This window comes from Talpa occidentalis, unplaced genomic scaffold, assembly GCF_014898055.3.
Source record: "Talpa occidentalis isolate TD23 unplaced genomic scaffold, MPIMG_talOcc4v2.1 talOcc4.15, whole genome shotgun sequence".
Classification (NCBI taxonomy): domain Eukaryota; kingdom Metazoa; phylum Chordata; class Mammalia; order Eulipotyphla; family Talpidae; genus Talpa; species Talpa occidentalis.
Genome location: NW_023601543.1, coordinates 74,208,421 through 74,230,682, shown reverse-complemented (window position 1 = coordinate 74,230,682; position 22,262 = coordinate 74,208,421). Strand labels below are relative to the sequence as shown.

At 39.3% G+C, this 22,262-nt stretch overlaps 1 long non-coding RNA gene across 2 annotated transcripts in view; it reads right to left on the bottom strand.

The window, feature by feature from the left end:
- The window catches only part of LOC119246772 (uncharacterized), a 150,990-nt gene that overhangs the window by 105,791 nt on the left and 22,937 nt on the right, over positions 1-22,262 (bottom strand). The window contains exon 1 of one of the 2 annotated variants that reach the window (XR_008552034.1): positions 6,121-6,147. The exons of the other annotated variant lie outside the window; for it this stretch is intronic. This is a non-coding gene — a long non-coding RNA (uncharacterized LOC119246772). Of the gene's footprint in view, positions 1-6,120; positions 6,148-22,262 lie in introns of those variants that run through there. 2 annotated transcript variants of the gene reach the window in all.

Genomic DNA, 22,262 nt, shown 5'->3' with positions numbered 1-22,262 from the left:
GAGTGGTGTCAAAGAAATAATTTTCAGTTTTCTTCCACCCATTTTTTATAGAATTGTGGAAGATGGTTTCAATCATATTTTTCATTCAATCTATACACATTAACATACCAGTTACATGGAAGTATATAAAAATGAATTACAGTTCTATTGTTCAGGACCTCAATCTACCAGGGCAGCCAAAACATAAGCAGATCATTTCAATACACATAGTTCCATAACAGTGGCCTCAATACATTGCTATAAGGTTTCATAGAAGGGAGAAAATTCCTTCTTTAGATATTTATGAAAGTTTCAAAGAAGAAATAGTTTGTCTTGAAACTTGAAAGAGAATTAGGTGTTTAAGTAAAACAGGTAACACAAAACAGAACTTCCACCACACACACACACACACACAAAAAAAAAAAAAAGAACAGAGAGTAACCTCACCCACTTATTTAGACCTGATGGTTTTTATACATTTATACTACCCCCTATACATTTCCCTCTAGGGACACACACATGTATTACACTGTAGCACTAATGGGTACTTGCATACCAGGGGTATTTTCTGTATCTCCTACTTCACAGCAAAGCTGTGATGGAAGCTGAAATTCCATTACGTTCCTGGCCCACTCACACTTACTGCCAGGTGTGTCCATGTAACTAAGTTCTGCCCAAAAGCAAGTCTGGGTGGGAGGAGTGGTAGATCTCTGAGGAAATTTTCCTCTTAGATTAAGAGTCAGAGATGGGGTGAAAACAAAACAAAACCCCTCTCTGCGTGACCTTGGTTGTTTGCAGATGTGATGCTTGTTGTGGCCAGAATATCCCCAAGAGGTAGCATCTGGGAGGATGACGAGTCAGTACTCTAAGTGTGGATAAATATCATCTGGATCATCTGGATCATCAGGAGTCTGAGCAAGCAATGACATTGGTAAGTATCTAAACTTGGAGTTCCCTCCCTTCAGACGTTTTAGCAAGGCAACCACTGAGCTTGTCAAAACTATGCTAATGATAGATTATTTATATATATATATATATATGTCTGTAACACTATTTACTAGATGATTTTGATGGTTCATAACAACTGGTTAGATTGGTATATTTCAGAGTATCTACTACAAGAAATAGCATCCAGGGAGGAAAAACAAAAACATTAAATATAAAGAACCAGAAATAGAAGCTCCTGGGTTTTTGGTTTTTTACTGCTACTGCTTGGTATACTAATGGTAGAGGAGCCATTTTGTCTCAGGACCTGTTTATACTCTTAAATATTACTGAAGATCCCCAAAGAGCTCTTCTGTGGGGGGGCAGGGGGAGTGGTGTGTGTGTGTGTGTGTGTGTATATGTATATAATTTATCCTGCTAGAAATAAAAAATTAAAAATATTTCTTACTATGTTTAAAAATTTATAAGAACTATATTTAACAAAATATAAAACATTTACTGAGATTAGCATTGATTTACAGTCCTATAAATCTTTTAAATGCCCAGTTTAATAGAAGACAGGGGGATTCTCGTGTATTCTACATTCACTCTATTATATGTTTCTGTGGTAGAAGCATATATACGAACAATACAGCCTCACAGAAAAGTGTTTGGAAAAGGGATGAATATTTCAATAGCCTTTTAAAGGTAGTTTTGAGTACTCTTCTGTAATATTACACCCAAACTTCACAAAATAAAGTTTCATAAAAGTGGGAGTAAACAGGAGAGGAGCCCAATGGATGGTGAAAGTTTATGGGTGCTTTGGTGATGGTTCTGGAGTGGTTACATTTTTTAAGATTTATTTTTATTTATACAAGCACTGGGTACAGTCAGAAGCGCGGGAGGGTGAGAGGATTCACCAGAGGCAGAGCAGGGAGCAGAGCAGGCAGAAGGACCGAAGTACACTGCTGAGGGGAGCAGCGGGCGGCAGGAGAGGTCTGCGCGCCATGTGGGACCCTCCTCCGGTGACCGGGGAGCAGCCGGGGATCGAACCGGCACTGCAGAGGCTGCGGGCACCTTTGCAACCCAGCGCTCAACCGCTGCGCCACCGGGGAGGCCCTGAAGTGGTTACATTTGAAGAGAAGTGGAACTGTACCTCTAAATCATATACAGTTTTTTTTTAATGCTTGACATTATGCATTTATTATATTTTATAGCTCCGTGTTACACAAACTGAGTTACCGCTAAATGTTTCTGGATGCAAAGCCATCTGATGCTTGATGCGGATGCCTTAAATACTACAATATTTCTGCATCTATGACCTATGAGCTAAGGAGAAACCAAGGACAATTCCAGAAATGGCAAAGAACATTTAAGAAAAAGACGTACATGAGACCCAGTGCTAGTCCTTGAGCCAGGGCCTACAGAAGTTACCAGGAAGTGAATAAAAACAATTGTTCTATGAAAATGGTGTCTGCTGTGCCACGTGCTGCCATCCGGAGCCCCCACATCCGTCTCCGTTGTGGGGGGAAAGCACTTCTACAGACTCGCCTTTTCCTACCACGCCCATACCTGTGGCGAAGGCTCTGTGCTCTCCACGTGGCAATTGGGCAAACCATATACAGTGTTTTAACCAACATCAAGGCAACATAAAATGATACAACTACCGAAACAAAAGGCAGTGTGCAATCTGAAACTAAGCCAAGAAACTTTTGTGATCTGATACATTAAAATCCATTGATACATCTTATACTTTTAATGTATCTTTTACATATGGGCAGCTTTGTAATATCAAGCATTGGGAAATTGGTGAATTTTGTTCACTGATATTTAGTTATGCAATATAAAAATGACATTACCATCATTTTTGGGGTCAGAACACTTTTCAGAACTGAAAAGCTTTCAAGTTTATGGGAGCATTTACAAGATTTCTAAAATTCTTTTTTGCACGAATTCTCAAAATTTTCACTGACAAGTAGTGTTAATTGTCTTGCATGAAGCTCACTTTAATTATTTTGAGATGATGTATTCCAAATACCCAACTCTGAATAACCATTAGTTTTTTTTTTTTTTTCTAAAAATCTACCACTAGATTTCTTTCAACCGAAAATATTCCATGAAAAAAAATAACTACCTCAGCTTGACACTCAAAGTACATGGATGCTTTCTGCATACTTGTTTTTTCAAAACACAGTATGTTAAAAAATGTGTAATCAAGATTTAGGAAAACTAATCCCCCCCTACTTTTTCCCAGGACAGGAAGTATTACTGTCATTTAAAGAAATAGCGTGCATACACATCAGCATCACTGCCTTGATTTGTACTAGGGATTGTTGGCTTTCGTGACTTCAGTGCAAATATTAACACAGTGAAAAAGACAAAACATTTCTTTGTATTATTGTATTATTGTTAAAACTCAAAGACCACCTGAAAGGATCTCACTGAAGCCTGGCTTTCTGTGGACCATAATATTGAGGACCACAGGTCAAAAGAAAAAAGCCTGAACATAGATTCAGAAAATAGGGATTCACGCCTGGGTCTGCAATTTTCTAGTTCTAATGTTAGCCAATTAGTGAGCCATTCTTGGCATCCCCCTTTTCTCTCCAATGTTAAGATAACAGCTTATATTTTTGTAAGAACAAACGGAGATAGTGTAAAGAACAATTTTTGGTAAGCTATAGGATCAGTCTCCTCCAAAATATTCAGATAGGTAGGTTTTTTCTAGTATTTTGTCACCTTGGCATATGGAACTAATGTCAATCCAGATCCCATGGGCCTGAGAAGCAGCTGCTCTCCTAGCCTTCCAGAACACAGATTACCTAGATTTAGGGACATCTCCACAAACAATCTTTTGACAGAAGAAACCAATCTTAAGGCAGGGCATATCTAGAAGTAAGATTATGTCATATGAAGTTCTCTCCCTCTTCTTGTCACGTAAGACCCCCTCCTCTCTCCTGGACACCCCGAGCCCTATCCCATTTCTTAGTACACAACATAAACCCCTGGTTTGTCCCATTTACAGTCATGTAGGTCCACCAATCCTATGTCATTAAACTGAGTCTTTTCTCCAATAATCTGTCTGATTTAATTTGTTTAATGGTCCAGCAGAGAAAAACTCAGAGGGGTGGAGGAATTTTCCCCTGTCCTCTGACAAAATAAATACTGTAAAAATAGATTTTACTGATCACCACCACCACTACCAGTACCACTGGTTTTCCATGAACACATAAAGCAGATAATAGCACCCCTTTAACATTTAGATGTGCAAGGGCAGTGTTTGGCGATAGAGTGTCACATATTTTTATGTAAACCGTTCTCTTAAGCAAACAAGGTTGAAAGGATCACACAACTCCATTTATCTCAACTCTGCTGATGCATTAGTATCTATAACACTTTTGGCATTTGAAATATCAGGAAAATACACAGCCCATACCAAAAATAAACATTACTCTCTCAAGATATCACTGTAAACATAGAAGTATAACACCACATACCAGACCACAAGCCCCAAATGAAAAACGGGCATCTCCTCCACCACATTGTACAAGGATTATTTCCAGCTGAAATTAACTGAAGCCCTGTAAACTCACAAGGAACTTTTACCACTTCCTCTACATAAAAGAATAAGAATTAGGAGTCTTATCCAGAACTACAGTTATTACCAGAAGTAACCTTTGTACTGGAAAACCTGTCTACATGGCAGGGCAAATGTTTAATTACAGAGTATCTGGTCTTTGTCATTTGAATCGCCCTCTCCTTAGCTTGTGAGTGCCCCTGCTTTCTCCTTGAAGACCTAGGACCCTATCCTATTCCTCAGCCCAGGAATATATACTGTGGGCTCAGTCTCCCCCCAAAAGGTTCAGACAAGCTGTAGGTTAAGTAAAGTATCAGCCTTTGCTGCCCTCTGCCATTAGGATGGATGAGGGATCCCTGTGGTCCTGAATGCATGCCTGATGGCGGCCACCTGGAGCAGGGTGTGGGCATGCATAGGCGGGTACACCTGGGCTGAGAGACTGAGCTCATAAGAGCGGCGACACGGTACGCCAGAAGACCAGACAAGACCGAGAAGAGAGAAGCAGAGGCCACGAGGAAACACTGAGAGCCCAGAAAGAGTGAAGATGGGCTGGGAGGCCTGCCAGTCTCCTGCACCCCCCCACTCCCCCAGCACCCCTGCCTGCCGTGTACCTGGTAAATCCTAATAAAAGCCTGAAAAAGCCACCGAGGGCGCCAGGACTCTACCCGTCTGCTCGGGTCATAAAGATCCTGTACTATGCCCATCCCGCTGCTACACAAGCTTTTTCCAAGATGTCTAGAGTAGGCGTTTTCCAATAGGTCTTACCTTGGTTTATGGAACTAAGGCCAACTGAAGCACTGTGGCTATCAGAAAAGACTGCTGTTACTTAAAAAAAAAAAAATGCTATTACCTAGCGTTTTGCAACCATCCCAGGCGGGGGAGGTTCACCGTCGGTTCTAGCGACTTGGAGAATTTTGGAGCCCTCGGCATCGTTTTCGCAGATGTTAATGGTAAGCACAGGAAACAAGCCAGCAGGGAAACAGCCACTGAGCCCCCTCCCCCAGGCTGACGCCGCCCTTTTAGCGCCGCCCTCCTGGGCACAGGTGTGCACACTTGCACATGCGCACACACCCATGCTCAGGTGTCCAGCATCAGGCGCGCGTGACCCACACCCACGCATCTTCTATGTTAACAAGCTCAAGGTCGCAGGTGATAGCTACAGAGGCCAATGGCATAAAAACCTGATGGATTTCATTTATCTTACAGCTAGCTTTAGAGATAGCTCCAGAAACAATCTTCTTAATAGGAAGTGCCTATGTTAAGGCAGGGCAAACACCCAGAAGCAAGGTTTTATTATATGAAGTCACGCTCTCCTGGTTGGGTGAAACCCCTTTCTGTCTGTGATGCCCTGGGTTCCTTAGCACAGGCTATAAACCCCTGGTTTACCGCACTTTAAAATTTACAGTCATTAAATTCTCCATACATACACAATGAAATTTCTTTTCTTCGTGCTAATCTGACCAATACTAATTTGATAACCCAACCAGCCCAAAAAAGAACCCGAAGGGCGAAAAAAAGTAGAGGTCTGCTGCGCCCCTGTACCCCAGTTCTTGTATGCATAAATAAATCTAAAAAAAAAAAAAAAAAAAAAAAAACAAAACTACCCTAAAGGGGAAGAGAAATTTCCTCTTTCCAGGCACTACCTTGGAGAAGCAGCATGGGATTCCTCCTCTTTGGTTTTCCTTTCTCCTCAGTCTTCTCAGAATACTCAGGTCTATTCCCGCCAGAAGCCTGGCCTCTGAATCCGCTAGTTTATTTCGGTTTTCTCCCCGTCAGAGTAGCGTTTGTGTTCTCACGGTCCTTTTTCAAAGGAAAATGTCTGCCAGATCAAGGCTTTTTAAAGTCTAGGTACATAAGAATCATCTGGAATGGATTTTAAAAACAAGTCCCGCGAGAGTTAGGCCCAACCGTAGAGCACCCAAACTGCAGAGCGCCTGACTATACAGGTGAAGCTCATGAGTCTGCATTCCAGATACTGAAAAAAAAAAGTAGATCTGAAAGTGAAACTAAAATAAAAAGAAAGAAAAGTAAAAAGTTCCTTAATGATGACATTGAATTGACAATTTAAATTTAGCCATAAGCGAATTAAGATAATAGTATTCTTGTTAAAATAAAAAGCTGATCATAATTTTCTCTTCATCTTATAAAGGCTCATGGATTCACTCATGTGATTGGCAGAGAAAGGCAGTGTCTGTTGACTAATTTTTTCCTCTTCGAATTCTTGTTCCTTTCTATCTGCGTTAAGTCGCCTGTGTTGATATTGTCATGATTCTGACCCATCTAGACATGTTATGCGTTTACATTGCAATGAGCCTGACAAATGGAAGGTGGGGGTAATTATAACAAAGTAACTTAAGGAATCAACCACTTTTTAGGAAGACACTCATTACAGACATGCGAAAGCCCAAGGCAGATGAAAACTACCTTTGTAGAGATACTCCCCCTCAAAATTAACAAGCAGTACTAGTGAGATAACATGAGAACTGGCATAAATAAGGGCACTTAAGCTGAGGCAATGTGAGATGCATATGGACTCCAGGCCTCCGGTCCTCAAGTCTTTTCCAGAACATGGAGACAGTGGCCGAGGACTCTCTCAGTGAGAAGTGACAACTCCCTTCCTCCTTGCATATAGATGGATTCCAGGAGTACCCCAGAGCAGCTCCCCCATACTTGTTCGTTATCACAGAGAGGGGGAGACTTCACATGACAGACAAGGAGGGGGTAACCTCATCCTTACTGTCAGTAAAGACTCTCTTAGAGAGTCTCCATATACTGATAAACCTAAAACTGGGTGAAACCCCCCAACTATATTCTTTTAGGTAATAAAAGAAAGACAGTGATTGCTTCCTGAATTGGGAAAAGGGCAGAAAGGCTAAGGACTGAGGAAAAACAGAAGCATCTGCCAGACTTCAGTGCTCTCAGCCACAAATTACCTGCATTATTTAAGTAACCTAAGGCTCACGGGTTCTTGGTTGTCCTCCAGTTTTCATACCAAGGTGCCAAGAGACCTGCTCTGGGCCTACTGAGAAAGTCCATTTGACTCTTTGGGGGCTGACCCCACACATCCATGAGTGTGATGCAAACATTTAAGGCATGGAGAAGTGAGAGAATGGTAGAGAAACAGAAATTAATGCTATAAACATGCTTTAATGATGGGGCTAATCCTAAGTGATATTACTTGAAATTGCTTTAAAGTCCATGGTATTTTACCATTAGGAACTATTAATAGCGCTACACTCAATATTGTACAATATTAAAGACAATGTTTAAAGTTAATGAATCGGATCAAGCATTCTCTTTTCATATTTGAGAAAACTTATCTGATGCAAATGAATTACTTCCTTTAGGGCTTTTGTAGCTAAAATTATTTCTTGTAACATAATTACTACAGCATTTAAAAGGTTTCTATTTCTCATTTGGTATATCAAGGTATTGTATACACATACAGTTTGAAGAAGAACAGACTATGCATAAGGATTACTTTGAGCTGCTTTTTCTTTTATTTGTGGGTATCACTTTTATTGCAGTAAGATGAATGTACAACACTGAGTCAGAGCTATAGGATCACACTGGTCAGATATGTTACCTCAACATACCCACTAACAACGCACACACAATCCACCATAGTCCATCAGGAACCCTCCCTGATGGACTGACTTTAGAATTGAGGTTACTGGAGAGGGATTTCGAGATATAGGACCACACCTCATCAGATGTATGTTACTACACCACACCCCCACCAAGGTTTTAGATGCCATCATAAATAGTTTAGCTAAGGTGGGAATTTGAAGATGGGTGGAGAGAAAGGAAATTCAATTAATGAGTTTACTGGGGAAGGTACAGTAGACAAAGACATGCAGATTTAAGTTCTGCCTCCTTCATTAAAAGAAGTAAGGGGATTGGGTCTTTCTGGGAGGCACCCTTACAGAAGGAAGTCCATATAAATATCAAAAGGAAATTTCACTCAGCCTTAAACTCATTAAATCCAGTAAACACAGCCTTTATAACCTCTTCATCAATTTTTTTCCCTAAGTACCAAAGAATGGGAATACTTAGATTGAAAATGGCAAGATTGTTTTAATAAGACTAAGTACATACTCCACTAAAATTAACCCATATCATTGATCTTGGTTGTTTTTTAAACTTTTTGTATGTAGTTATTTATCATCATTCTTGTTTTACCATACAGCACAAAGCACTTGTATTCAAAAGACAATTTAGGTCAAATCTTTCTACCTCAACAGATGAAATATATCTTAACATTGTGTCAACTTAATTAAAGTTAATAACCTCCAATGGATTACTTTAAAAGAATGGACTGAACCTGGATAACTCACCTCCTTTCAAGAACCATGAACAAAGGTTGACATGAGCCTGGCACTGTGCCAAATAATCAGTGAAATTACCACTTTCAATATTATATTTACATATCACATGACAGTCTTTTAGTGTTTGTTTCTTACCAGACATCCTCAATTAATGAAAGCTTATATTTGACCTTGGTTTTAAGAAATAGTTTTAGGGCTTCCCCAGTGGTGCAGTTGTTGAGGGCTGGGTTGCGAAGCTGCCTGCAGCCTCTGCAGCGCCAGTTCTATCCCCGGCTGCTCCCCGGCCACCGGAGGAGGGTCCCACATGGCGCGCAGACCTCTCCTGCCGCCCGCTGCTCCCCTCAGCAGTGTACTTTGGTCCTTCTGCCTGCTCTGCTCCCTACTCTGGTGAATTCTCTCACCCTCCCGCGCTTCTGACTGTACCCAGTGCTTGTATAAATAAATAAATAAATCTTAAAAAAAAAAAAAGTATAGCTACTATATATAAAAAAAAAAAGTTTTAAATTGAAAACTGGATGGATCTTCATGGAACTCTTAGGAAACAATATGAAATGCCATGATCGGCCCATATGCTCTTCTTAGTACTAGCTGTATTTATTATTTTAGAATTAAAGCTCAAGAAAAATAACTACTATTTATATAATTCTCAATGCCATTCCATTTTTATAATGTATATAATATCTATAGAGCAAATAAATATGTACAGCTTTTTCTGTCTTTTTTAACTTAAAAAAATTGTATTTTCATGCATTTAATATTTTTAACATTGACTCAGTGACCAATTGATTCAGTATAATGTAGTTTGCTCAGTCAGTCCTAAATTTTGGACATTTATAAGCTAATTAAAAATTAAGTCACTACCTAAGAGGGGTGATAATTTTTTCTAATATTCACCACCACATTTTTCTTGACACCTTTGTAAGTTTTTGCTCCTCTCCTTGACATCCTCCAAACAATTGAGTGCCCCAAATTTCAGTTCTGTGACCTCTCAGTTTCACTCTACTTTTATTTTGATGATCTTTTGTAGTCATGTTAGCATGTGACAGAGAGGTAGCCAGGGGTCCCCAAACTGTTAAGTAGTGCATGCTCTAAAAGGGGTCCAGCCATCTACTGCACAAGGGTAAGCAAGCATACTCTTAGTGTGAGAGTTCTTTAACAGAATTACTGTCCATAGAGGGAAAAGAAAAGAAAGGATATTCTTTATAAAGCCTTGAAAATTAACTATTCCCTGGGGGGAAAATGCCCAGCCAAAAAGGATTGGCCTGATGTGAGACTATTGAGTCTCTCAAGCTTGCCACAAGTCAAAGGTACTTCCCAGTGGGGAACTACAAGAAAAGGGGTTCTGAAGCAGACCCCAGAGAGCTGGGACAGAAGGAGGTCACAAAAACCAAATTCAAAATACAAATTGAAATAATGGCTGCCGTTGTCTCTGCCAGGGACAGCTTCCCCATGTGTCTCTTCCAAGTATATTTCCAAGAGTGTCTACATGTCTCTCTTCCATATGACTCTTCCAAATCCCTGGATAAAAGTAGAAACAGGAAAAGCAAGAAAGCGCAAATCTGCATGTGTTCAGTTATCTACTCAAGCATGGCAGCTTAACCCTACCCCTTGTTCCTGGAGCCCCCCCACCCCCCTTCTGGAAGTCAGATTCATCTCTTCAGCATGGAGGTGGAAGTGACGTTCCCTCGGGATGCCATTCACATCTCAGAGTTTGCTCCTTATTCCAACAGTCACACAGCCTTAACTGTGTCTGAAGCAGGAATGATGCAGTGATAAAAGGAAGGGTCTCTCATCATGTCCCATCGGACCCTCTAGATTTAAGAATTCTGTTTTCTTACATTCCAAGGGAAAAAGAACATCCCTTAAAAAAGAGTATCAAAGCCGCTGACCAGGGCCTCCCCTGGTGGCACAGTGGTTGAGCACTGGGCTGCAAGGCTGCCCGTAGCCTCTGCAGTGCCAGTTCAATCCCGGCCGCCGGTGAGGGTCCTACATGGCTCAACAGACCTCTCCTGCAGCACCCGCTGCTCCCCTTAGCAGTGTATTTTGTCGGACTGCCTGTTCTGTTCCCCGCTCAGGCTCTGGTGAATTCTCTCACCCTCCCATGCTTCTGACTATACCCAGTGCTTGTATAAATAAATAAATAAATAAATAAATAAATAAATAAATAAATCCTAAAAATAAATAAATAAAATAAATAAAAATAAAAAACAAAATTGCTGACCAGAAATGATAGGAAAGCAAGCTGGTGCCAACCTGAATCTCCCCAAAATCTCCAGACACCTGACTGTATCACCAGGATAGACATGCTAACTCTTGCCCACTTACCCCCTTCTACTCCCTTGTGACTCTGGATAAATACCCCTGCCCACTGCCAGGACGGTAGTCTTCCAGACACGAATCTGCTGCGCTCCTCAATTTGTCAGCAAATTAAACTGCTTTCCATCTTCTCAAACTCTGTCTCCTTTTATTGGCAAAGGGAAACTGAGACCCACATTCGGTAACACATCTAGATGCTGATTACTACCAAATGTAAACTCTAGTCCATACCCCTGTTCTGGCACTCGGTAATTATTTATCGATTCTGAATGTGAAACAAAAGCAGTGGGGTTGATGAGAATGTGCCAAGGACTACAGTGCATGCTCACTGCATGGTATTTCATTTATTTCTTACACCAGTTCTGGTTATTCTCATCCCTGATTCACATGTGATGAACCTGAGGCTTGGAAAACTGTCCCAAACTACACAGTTGTTAAAAAAAAGTCATAAACAAACCCTTAGCGTGTTTTGTCCAGAATCTATACTCTTAATTGCTGCAGGGGACCTTGCTGCCCCAGCCAGGTAAGACACAGGCAAGCAGCTAAGAAAAGGGCCTCACACCGTGGGGCTGAAGATAAAGGGCCTCACACCGTGGGGCCGAAGAATTTTATTTTATTTTATTTTTTTTTTTTTTAAGATTTATTTTTATTTATTTATACAAGCACTGGGTACAGTCAGAAGCGCAGGAGGGTGAGAGAATTCACCAGAGCCAGAGCAGGGAGCAGAGCAGGCAGAAGGACCGAAGTACACTGCTGAGGGGAGCAGCGGGCGGCAGGAGAGGTCTGCGCGCCATGTGGGACCCTCCTCAGGTGGCCGGGGAGCAGCCGGGGATTGAACCAGCGCTGCAGAGACTGTGGTCAGCTTCGCAACCCAGCGCTCAACCGCTGCGCCACCGGGGAGGCCCAGAATTTTATTTTTTTTTTAATTTTTAAAATTTTTTTCACACCCTCTCCCCACCCCCACCCACCCAGCGAGGGGGTCGTGAGGTTGAGGGGTGGGGTGGGGTGGGGGGTTGGCACTTGGGGCCGAAGACTTTTAAAGAGCCTCACACCGTGGGGCTGAAGATGCCTTGTGCCTCACACCATGGGGCTGAAGATTAAACATCCATTTGTTTTTTGTTCTTGGTCATAAAAAGAAAAAAACCTTATGGAATATACATTGGGCAATAAATTATACGGATAAGAATATTGTAAGTACATGGCATGGAAAATTACTTGCTTAAAAATTAAACACTGAATAGTTTGGCTCACTTGAGAATGGGAAATAATTATTGTGCAGGGGCATGTCTGATAAGCAACCCAGAGCCGGTCATAACATTCCTCATATGGAAGTTCCACAGAGAAGCCTTGTAATGAATCATGAAGGTGATTACACTAGGAGTTTCTAGGTAGAAAAAAGTTCTAACAACTGATTACCGGAAAGCAACTGGTCTCTAGCTGTAGGCCATATAGATGGAGGAGTCTCCTGATATTGTAGCCTTGGTGATAGGGCGGTGCCAAGGACTGTTAGCTGACCTAGGTAGTTGTTTAGGGTGAAATAATGAGTCTAAATTTCAATTATCTATTAACTTTTAAGGTCGTTTCTTTTCTCAAAAACACGTAGGCACCAAAATGTCTATGGGAAAGGAATGCATTAATTGTTTTTGTTTTGCTTCTATGCATGTGATGATGTAATCCCATGCTTGCCTTAATTTATAAATAAATAAAGACCCGCTGAGACCCTCAGTAACAGATGCTTTCACCAATATAAGAGTGTTTGTGTCTGCCTCACTCCCCTTCCCTTCAACCCTTAATGTTTTGCCTAGGCTGTCTCGTCCTTTCAGGGACACCTGACCCAAAATTTTGCTCAAAGCTGGTCTCCGGCACCTAATCATTGGGCAATGTGCCTCCCATGTTCCCCCCATAAATTGTGAGTGCCGACAATATTAAGTAGGGTCAAAGGAATCTTTTTTCTTTCTATGGTAAAGAAAAAAACAAACTACATTAATATTGTGTGTGGGGACACAGGGAGAAACTCCCTCCCCCATCTGGTTTCTTCTGAGGCTAGATGGACTAACAAATTAACATCAGACAGATTAGTAGGATAAAAGACAAAACTTTAATAACATACACATAATTAACATGTCTGTAAATTCTTAAGAATAATGGAGTAGACCAGGGATATGTATCTCTTTAAGGATCTGGTGTGCGAGAGACAGAAAGGGGGGGACACCTCATGACAAGGAAAAGATGACCTTGTGTTTTTACTGAGTAAAAATGCTAGTTTCTCCAAGAGGTAGAACATGATCACTGATCAACCTACACCTGCATCATACCACCACCAAACCACATTCTTCAAGGTCATAAAAAGGGGAAACAGTGATTTGCTTCTTTGATAAATAGAAAGGGCAAAGGACAAAGAGGTCTTTGAGCTTCTAGGGTCTTCACTGCTCTTAACTTAAAATAATTTGCATTCTTTCAGTAATGGTAATAGACCTCCAAAGGTTCACAGGGCCTCAATTTACAGTTAGCTCCCCATACTGAGGTGACATTTATTGGAACAGGCCTACCTACTCTGGATGTATTGAGAAAAACCTTTCTTTTAGGGAGATTGATGGCACATGTGCAAAAAGGGAAGTCGTTTCTTGTGAGTTTCATATATGCATCACCCTATGTTTCTGGCGTAATGGAAATAAAAAGAAATAAGAACTTACTTTTGTGGACTATAGTAACTTAATTAAAGGCAAAGTCATTTAAATTCACTTTTCACCTTTCTATCAAATTGGGGTAAATTGGCCACTTAAGTTCTCTGGAGTATTGATATTAACAAGTGACTGGGTGTAATAGGATTCAAAAGTTTAGAGGAAAGGCAATATGCAAGAATGAATCATAAATTGCAATAGAAATTTCCATTCTCAGACATTTAAAACCATTTAACAAGGTGAACAAGTACTGATAAAAAAGAGCATAGAACAGGAAAATGTTATGTCTGGACAGAGGCAGGAGCTCATAGGTTTAGAAATGGAAGTTGCCACTGTATTGGGAAACACATAATTGCATTTGGAAAGATTTTAAAGGTTAAGGAGAGTTTATTTCTTTTTTACTTTTGCCTTTTTGGGAACAGGTTTAGATAACGGACATTAGTTATAGAATCTATCAAGATGTCTGATGGCTTCATTAATTCATTATTATCCATATCTACATTAACAAAGAGAATTCCTACATATCTACTTCAGTTTGTAGATTTTTATGAGAGCATTTGATTTGGATAGGAGTTATTCATAACATTTTTCTGTTTCTCCTCAAATACATGTTTAATTTTTTCAGCCTGCTTAGTCACTTGAACATCTTGATCATATACCAGGTATTGGATTATTTTTAGCAGTAGTCATAAAACACAAATGAATCTCTGTCAAGAGTACTTTTAGCAGTTTTTAGATTGCCCTTTTAATTAAATTTGTTCTTTGGTTCTCCCTACTGTCTTTGGAATTCAAATATAAAATTAATTAGAAGTTCAAATAAAATTTGAAAAACAAATTTTTTAAAAAAACTTAAATCTTAGTTGTCTAAAATTTACAGTTCACTAATGTGGTTGTGGTAGATTCTTGGGGAGGCTGACAACGGCAGCTTTTACTTTGATTTGTACTTTGATTTTGCTCCTTTTTTCTCAGACTTGCCTGCCCCCTTCTGCCTCTTTCCTATGATTTCCTGCCAGAAGGTATCTTAGATGTGTGGCAAATTTTCAGGCCTCAGTGGCCCGGTTTTGGGTCAACACTGTTTGGCTGGGCATTTACGCACAAGGGGATGGGTAACTTTGGATGTTTCATTGGGAAACCATACGCTTTCTCTCCTTCTCTGTCTATGCACACTAATTTTCAAAGCTCTTTCACACTAAAGGAATGCTTTGTCTTTATGCAGTAGATGGTGGAACCCATCTAGAACATGCACGTTTGAGGGTTCCAGGTTACCCCTCAGTCTGCTTGCTAAGGTACAGAGTTTGAGGCAATTTGAGATGCGTATGGACTCCATGCCCTTAATCCTGAAGCCTTCTCCAAGGTTTGGACAGAGCCATTGGTAACTGTGGCCCTGAGAAATGGCAACTCCCCAAATTGTGATGGATTCCAAGAGCTCTCCAAGTAGATCCCACCCACTCTGCATTGCCAGTCTCCTGAACTTTGCAAAAGGGTTTATCTTCCCCCTTCAGCTGCCAATCAAACTGTACATTTATATTAATATAACATGGATCCCCCACCCCCAATATTCATATTGTGGTTATATATTTTAGCTTGAGTCCTCACTGAAACCTTCCAACTTCCTGGAAGTTGGCATTACAGAGACCACAGATATAAAGGAGGCAGAAAAAGAAGAACGTCAGAGAAGCAGAAGTGATTTTGAGAAAATCATGAGCCAAGGAATGCAAGCAGCCTCTAGAAGTAGGAAAAACCATGAAAATGATTGTCCCCTAGAACTTTCAAAATAGAATTCAATCCTGACCACTTCCCAATTTTAGCCCAACAATATCTATTTTGGAATTCTGACCTTCAAAACTCTACAGTAATAATATTTGTGTTTTCATTCACAAAATTTGTGATAATTTGTTATAGTAGCAATGGTAAATACAGCAGTTTAAATTTTCTCTCTATGCTGAAAACAAAATAAAATGCTTTCATTGACTTCATTTACATTGGAAAATGCAACAATTGCTAACTTTGTACTTTATCACTGGTTAATAATTAGTTATTTTAAATACACTGTTAGTAATTTAAGCAAATTTTATTCTCTCAGTATTATTTTTAAACCAATTTATGTACATATTTACTCATGAATTGAAGGCTTGGTGAATATATGGAGAAAAGGAAACCCTTGTAACTGTTAGTGGGAATGCATATTGGAACAGCCACTTATGGAAATATGATCTTGCAATCCCACTTCTGAATTGAAAGGGTATGAAATTACTGTCTTGAGGCAATATTTGCATTCCCATATTCATTGCTGCTGTATTTACAATATTTAAGTTCTGGAAGAAGCCAAATGTTGATTGACAGATGAAAAGATAAAAAATTGTGGATATATGATGTAATATTATTTAGCCATGTATTACAACATGGATGAAACTTAAGATGACATTATACTAAGTGAAATAAGTCAGGCAGAAAAAGACAAATACTGCATGATCGCACTTAATAGGTAAAATATAAAATAATGAACTAATAGAAACAGAAAACAAATTGTGGTTGCTGGAGAGTGGGGGGAATGGATGAAGGTGTTCAAAGGTACAACTTTCAGTTTTAAGTTATGTTTTTGGTGATACAATATAGAACATGGTGACTACAGTTCATATACGGCATTGCATATTTGAATGTTGTTAAGAGAGTAGAATTAAAAGTTCTCATTATAAGAAGAAAATGTAACTATGTGAGGTGATGGATAAGTTAATAGAACTTATTGTGGTAACCATTTCTAAATATATTCATATATCAAGTTATATGGTATACCTTAGGTTTATACAATGTTACATGTCAATTATATCTCAATAAAATTGGAAAAAAGAAATAACTAGAAATTTAGAAAATATCATTTTGATCTTCTAGAGCTTTGGCAAAAACTTTATTTGTATTCACAAATGTTCTCTCAGCTGTCTGCATATATATGTAATTTTGGTAGAAAAATGTTAAAATACAAGAACAGTCAATGTAGTTCTTATGTAAAGGTTAACAAAATGAAACTTTTAATGGAAATTTACTACAGGATTTTTTTAAAGATTTATTTATTGTTAACAAGAACTGGCATACAGGCCAGAGGCACAGGAGGGTGAGAGGATTCACCAGAGACAGAGCGGGGAGCAGAACAGGCAGATGGACCGAAATACACTGCTGAGGGGAGCAGCAGGAGAGACAACAAAGGTCTGCTGCGCCATGTGGGTATCTCCCTGGCCGGCTGGGAATCGAACCCATGAACCTGCGCTGCAGAGGCTCCAGACAGCTTCACAGCGCTGCACTCAACCCGCTGCGCTATCAGGGAGGCCCAGGAACTAACTTTTGTGATGTTAAGATTATTCCAAGGCACTTTTAAAAATTTGGAGCTTGTATATTTTCTCATTCCATGTCCCCTTTCCTTCCTTCTCCAATTTTCTTTCTTCCTTCCTTTCTTCTTTTCCTTTCTTCCTAGCTTGAACTAAAACATTAAAGCTTTTTTCAAAGTCCAGGATCCTCATTTTGGAAGTGAGACCTCTTTTATTCTAACACCCCACACTCTATTGTTTCCTAATGTTTTTTTCTAGTTGCATTTTAAACTGGAGATAGTAGTGAAATAAAGACCTAATATATATTAAGTGCCTACTGTGTATATGAGATGTTAATATATTTGACTAGAAACCCAAGAGAAAAGCACTATGTCCACATCTAAAAAAATGAGAAATGACCAAGTGAGGAATTCTTTACAATGCCATTCAGAACATTGCTGGTAACATTATGTGATCCACAGAAGTTATCACCTAAATTGTGAAAATTTCCAAATAAGTATACCTGGGTAGCAGGTCATTGATAATCCTTTAATGAATGATATTTGGGAAAAGAGAAAAATCCCTCCACTAAAATTTTGCATGGAGACAGAGGGATGATCCTAGCTATAAAGACAATTGCTAAGAGTATGCTCACATACTATATATGTTGGCTTTCTACTTAAAGGGGTGATTTGTAATATAGGCATATAATATATTCCAAGAGTACATATACAATAGAAATGCAAAAATGATGGAGCAACTTATTATGTTGTTGGTTAGAAATTAATGTAGTTCCTTTCATTTACTTGTATTCAGTATTAAAATCTTGACTTTTCTGTGATTGATTTATTTTAAGGTTAACTATTCCATACACAGCAGGTATTCAATAAATAATGTTGACTGACAGATGGTTAAATGTTAGCATGTGCTTCATCCTCACAGGCAAATAGACACCTGGTGATTGATTATGGTCAAATATTCTTTAAGATATATTTTGTGCATGTTTCAGAATAAGTACTTGCTAAATTTAATTCTGAATATAAAATGGTTTTAACTATCATTAATTGGTCTGATTTTTATTATGGGATGTTAAAGCCAAACTAGTTAAACTGTCTTAATGTCATACTATTTGCTATTTAAAATTCTATTTTTTTAAACTTGTAAAATATACAAGGTGGTTTTTCTTCTGCTATTGCTGTAGTAAATTCTAGGAGAGTGACTCTAAAGGACTGCTACTTAATTAACGAGAAAATCAGCAGATTCTTTGTTCATTTCTTTATCTCATGAAGCTGAGCTGAGTTATAGGTAGTCCAATTTTATGACAAGGTAAGGTAGTCTTGGATAACTTGAACCATGATTTTTCCCAACATGGCAATAACTCTTCCAGGACACTACTCTTTAAAGCACTGGGAACCTATTAACTCCACATTGTGAAGATAATTCACATGCATGTAAATGTCCTCATTTAAAGGTTTAATTTCCTTTCTTCCAGTATACAGAAGTCAGAGAAATTAAGGTTTTTTATGAAGATTTATTTTTATTTATTTATGCATAGAAAAACTGGGGTGTAGGCCCGAGATGCAGGGGGTGAGAAGATTCACCAGAAACAGAGTGGGGAGCAGAACAGGCAGATCTACTGAAATACACTGCTAAGGGGAGCAGTGAGGGAGATGGGGGATCTGCTGTGCCATATGTGGGTAGCTCCCTGGCCGGGGATCAAGGTCAGGCCACAGTGGTGATAGCACTGAGACTTAACCCCTACACCACCAGGGAGGCCCACAATTAAGTTCTTTGAAAATAATCTCATGCCAGATCCCAGGTGTGGTTATCCAGATGAACATACTGAACAAAAAAGATTAAATTAGGCAACCTGAACCACTCTATAAACCATCTTAAGCACTTTTTTTTTATAACACTCAATGGCACTCTTCATAAAAAACCTTAATTTTACTTAGACATTTTCACAATTTACATTGGGTGCTTGTGAAGAAAAACTACATTGAGATGTTTCATTTTAACCCACTGATTTAATAATATTTGATTGGAATAAAAAGACCTCCAAAGTAAATGGTCAGTTCAGATCAGCTCCCAAAATGATACTAAAATTATATCAAAACAAAGCACAGAAAATAATATAAACCAGTCAAAAGGCTATGGGAAAAGCAAAACACAGTATGTTGGTCATGCTTACATGGTGGCGTTCTATCACTATATGAGTATTTAACATAATAAATGACAGTCTAGTCATTGCCCTCCCTGCCCATAAACTAATGATGCATGTGGCTGCAAACATAACCAACTAAAACTTTCCCTGAAATTTCCTTTCATGACACCAGATGGTGCTTCCAATTATGAATTGGTACTAAATAAAGAAATCTTGGGAAATGCTAGAAAATGATAGCATTGCATGAAAAATCATAGTTTCTCTAACCATTACTCTTCTCCCACTCTGATTTAGCAAATGAAGATTGTCTAAAAAAGTTAAATGGCAAGTGATATGACCAGTATCCCCTGGGTTTTAATAACAGATCTGGGTAGGAATCCAAAGATCCTGACACCCAGTTGTTTGAATTAGTTTTCATAATTTTGTACTAAAAATCCTGTTTCCGCAGTCATGATTAAAGGGAAGTGTCTACACAGTATGAAGTAGGAAATTTCTCTAAATGTGTGTGCATGACAGTGTGTGTCTCTCTGTGTATGTTTAATTACAAAAAAGAAAACAACAACCCTCAAGTCAGCTCCTTCCATTGTTACACCAATATCACATTAATCAACTCAACAATATTTAAATAAAAGACATAGAATCACCTCAAAGGGTTTTTTTTTTCTTCTCACTACGTTGTGGTTTGTAGATAGCTATATTTTCAGGTAACACTATTTGCAAAATTCTATTTACCAAAAGGATTTAGCTGTGCTGTACAAATGCATTTTTAGTGAGAAGAATCCATTTTTAGTCAAGAGGAAACTAAGGAGACACAACATCTAAATATAATGTGGTGTCCTGGAGAGGATACTGGAAGTTTATTTTAAAAACTACATTATTCTGAAGAGTTACATTGTTTTCCTTATTTTCTTTTTTTGCAATTCTCTTTAACATTTGGTGTAATAGAAAGAGACATGAATATAAATAAAAATTCCTGAGAAGATAAAAACAGAAAAGTTCAGGGCACAAATTGAGGGGGTCAGTCTCAAATGGAACGGGATCCTATTTCCATGGTAAGAGAAAGCAAGGTGGCATATATGAATAACATGGGCATGCAGGGATGTGGAAATACTGGTGGAATGGTGGTATTCTTCTTAACTTATTATAATATTTTCTCAATGAGTTCTCAGTGACATCATCATACAGACCAATGTCAATGGGAAAAGTGTTAGAGATTTGCTGAAAAAGAAGTGGTATAATCATATATCTTGGAAAAAATGGAACAAAGAGCTTATTAGGAAAATGTTGAGATTAATGTCAATATATTTGAAATGTATCTATTAATTACAGTTAAATGATTGTTTCCTTCAACACATACTGAGGTTTACTTTGTACTTTGTTGGATAAAAATCTACAAGATAATTGAGAATCTTTGTGAAGTAATACTTGTTATGTTGTGTAAGGAGGGGACTAATGACACATGAGGATGGTAGTGAAAAATGGGTAGATACATTGGATCCTAAGTTTTGGAATTGATCACAGATTGTTGTGTGGTAGTACAAAATAAGCAGATGGTAATAATATAGGGGTCACAGAACAGGATATTTCAAACTACAACTTCAGATGTAGCAACACTATTGAGCATAACTCAACCTAGGATTTCACTGGGAATGAGTGACTAAGGTAGGATGGAGAACATGGACATTAGAGCTAAGCAGGTCAAAAAAGTGAGATGTGGGGCCTCCCTGCTGGTGCAAGGGGTTAAGATTCAACCTTTGAAGCTATCCGCAGCCACTGCAGCATGAGTTCGATCCCCAGCCAGAGAGGTGACCCACATGGTGCAGCAGACCTCTCCTGTCTCGCCCACTGCTCCCCTCAGCAGTGCATTTCAGTCACTCTGCCTGTTCTGTTCCCCACTCTCTCTGGTGAATCCTCTCAACCCCCACACCTCTGGCCTGAACCCCAGTTCTTGTATGGATAAATAAATATTTATTAAAAAAAAATGTGAGAGGTGAGCACATTGCTTATCTAGGTGGTTGGCAAAGATGCAAAACATGGAAACAGAGTCATGATGAGTAAGGAGAGTGTCCAGCGATATGGGGTAGAGCTCTCAGCAACAAAGAAGGGTTATGAGTAGTAAGTAAGGTTTAGTGAAAGTCACTTCAAAAACCAGGAGGACTTGGGAGAGATGACTTGGAATTGGCAACGGGGAATACGGTATGTACAACATTTTCTGGGCATAAGAGTAAAAGCCGCATTCATGTGAAGGGAAGGCTTGGGAAGAAGGGAAGCAATAACTTTTGAATGAGAACAATGAAGTGGAGGAAAGTTTTATAAACATGGTTGAAGACACTAAGATTGTTTTACTAATGCCAGACAGTCCGTGAGTTTCAAAGGGCACAGCAGCTGGTTTGGGAGCATGGGGAGGTGTGGTAGATGAGGACACATTAGGGGGCATGAGGACCAGGAGAGGAGTTAGTGTCACATGAGGATGGATTATCTGAGAGATGGACTTTTGCTGGCAATGGAACTGAAGGGATTTTAAGCATGATACCCCTTGAAATCAACATAGATAAATTTAAGATTCTGTGGATGATTCTTCTCCTATGCAGAAAATAAGAAGCAAAGCAAATGAATTGAATCAAAACAAAAACAAACTCTTAGATTCTGGCAACAGGACTGAGGTTAAAAAAAGTGGGTAAGGGTTGCTACAAAGGATAGAGGGGTCCTGTGGACTGTGGTGGAGGGGCCTTTGTACTTTTGGTGGTGGGCACAGTGTGGCATCACACCTCTCAAGGGGTGTGAACCTGTACTCCTAAACTTATGCAGTATTACCTCAAAGTTTTTTAAAAAAGGAAGAAATTAAGGTTTATAAATAGTTGATCTCTTCTCTGGTTGAAAGTGTTATGTCAGCCAGGAACAAGAGGTTACTCAGTTCCCTCAGGAGGGCTGATTACAATTTATCAGGAGAAGGCTGATTCAGCAGGCAGGTGTTCTCCACAGCAAACACAGAGGATG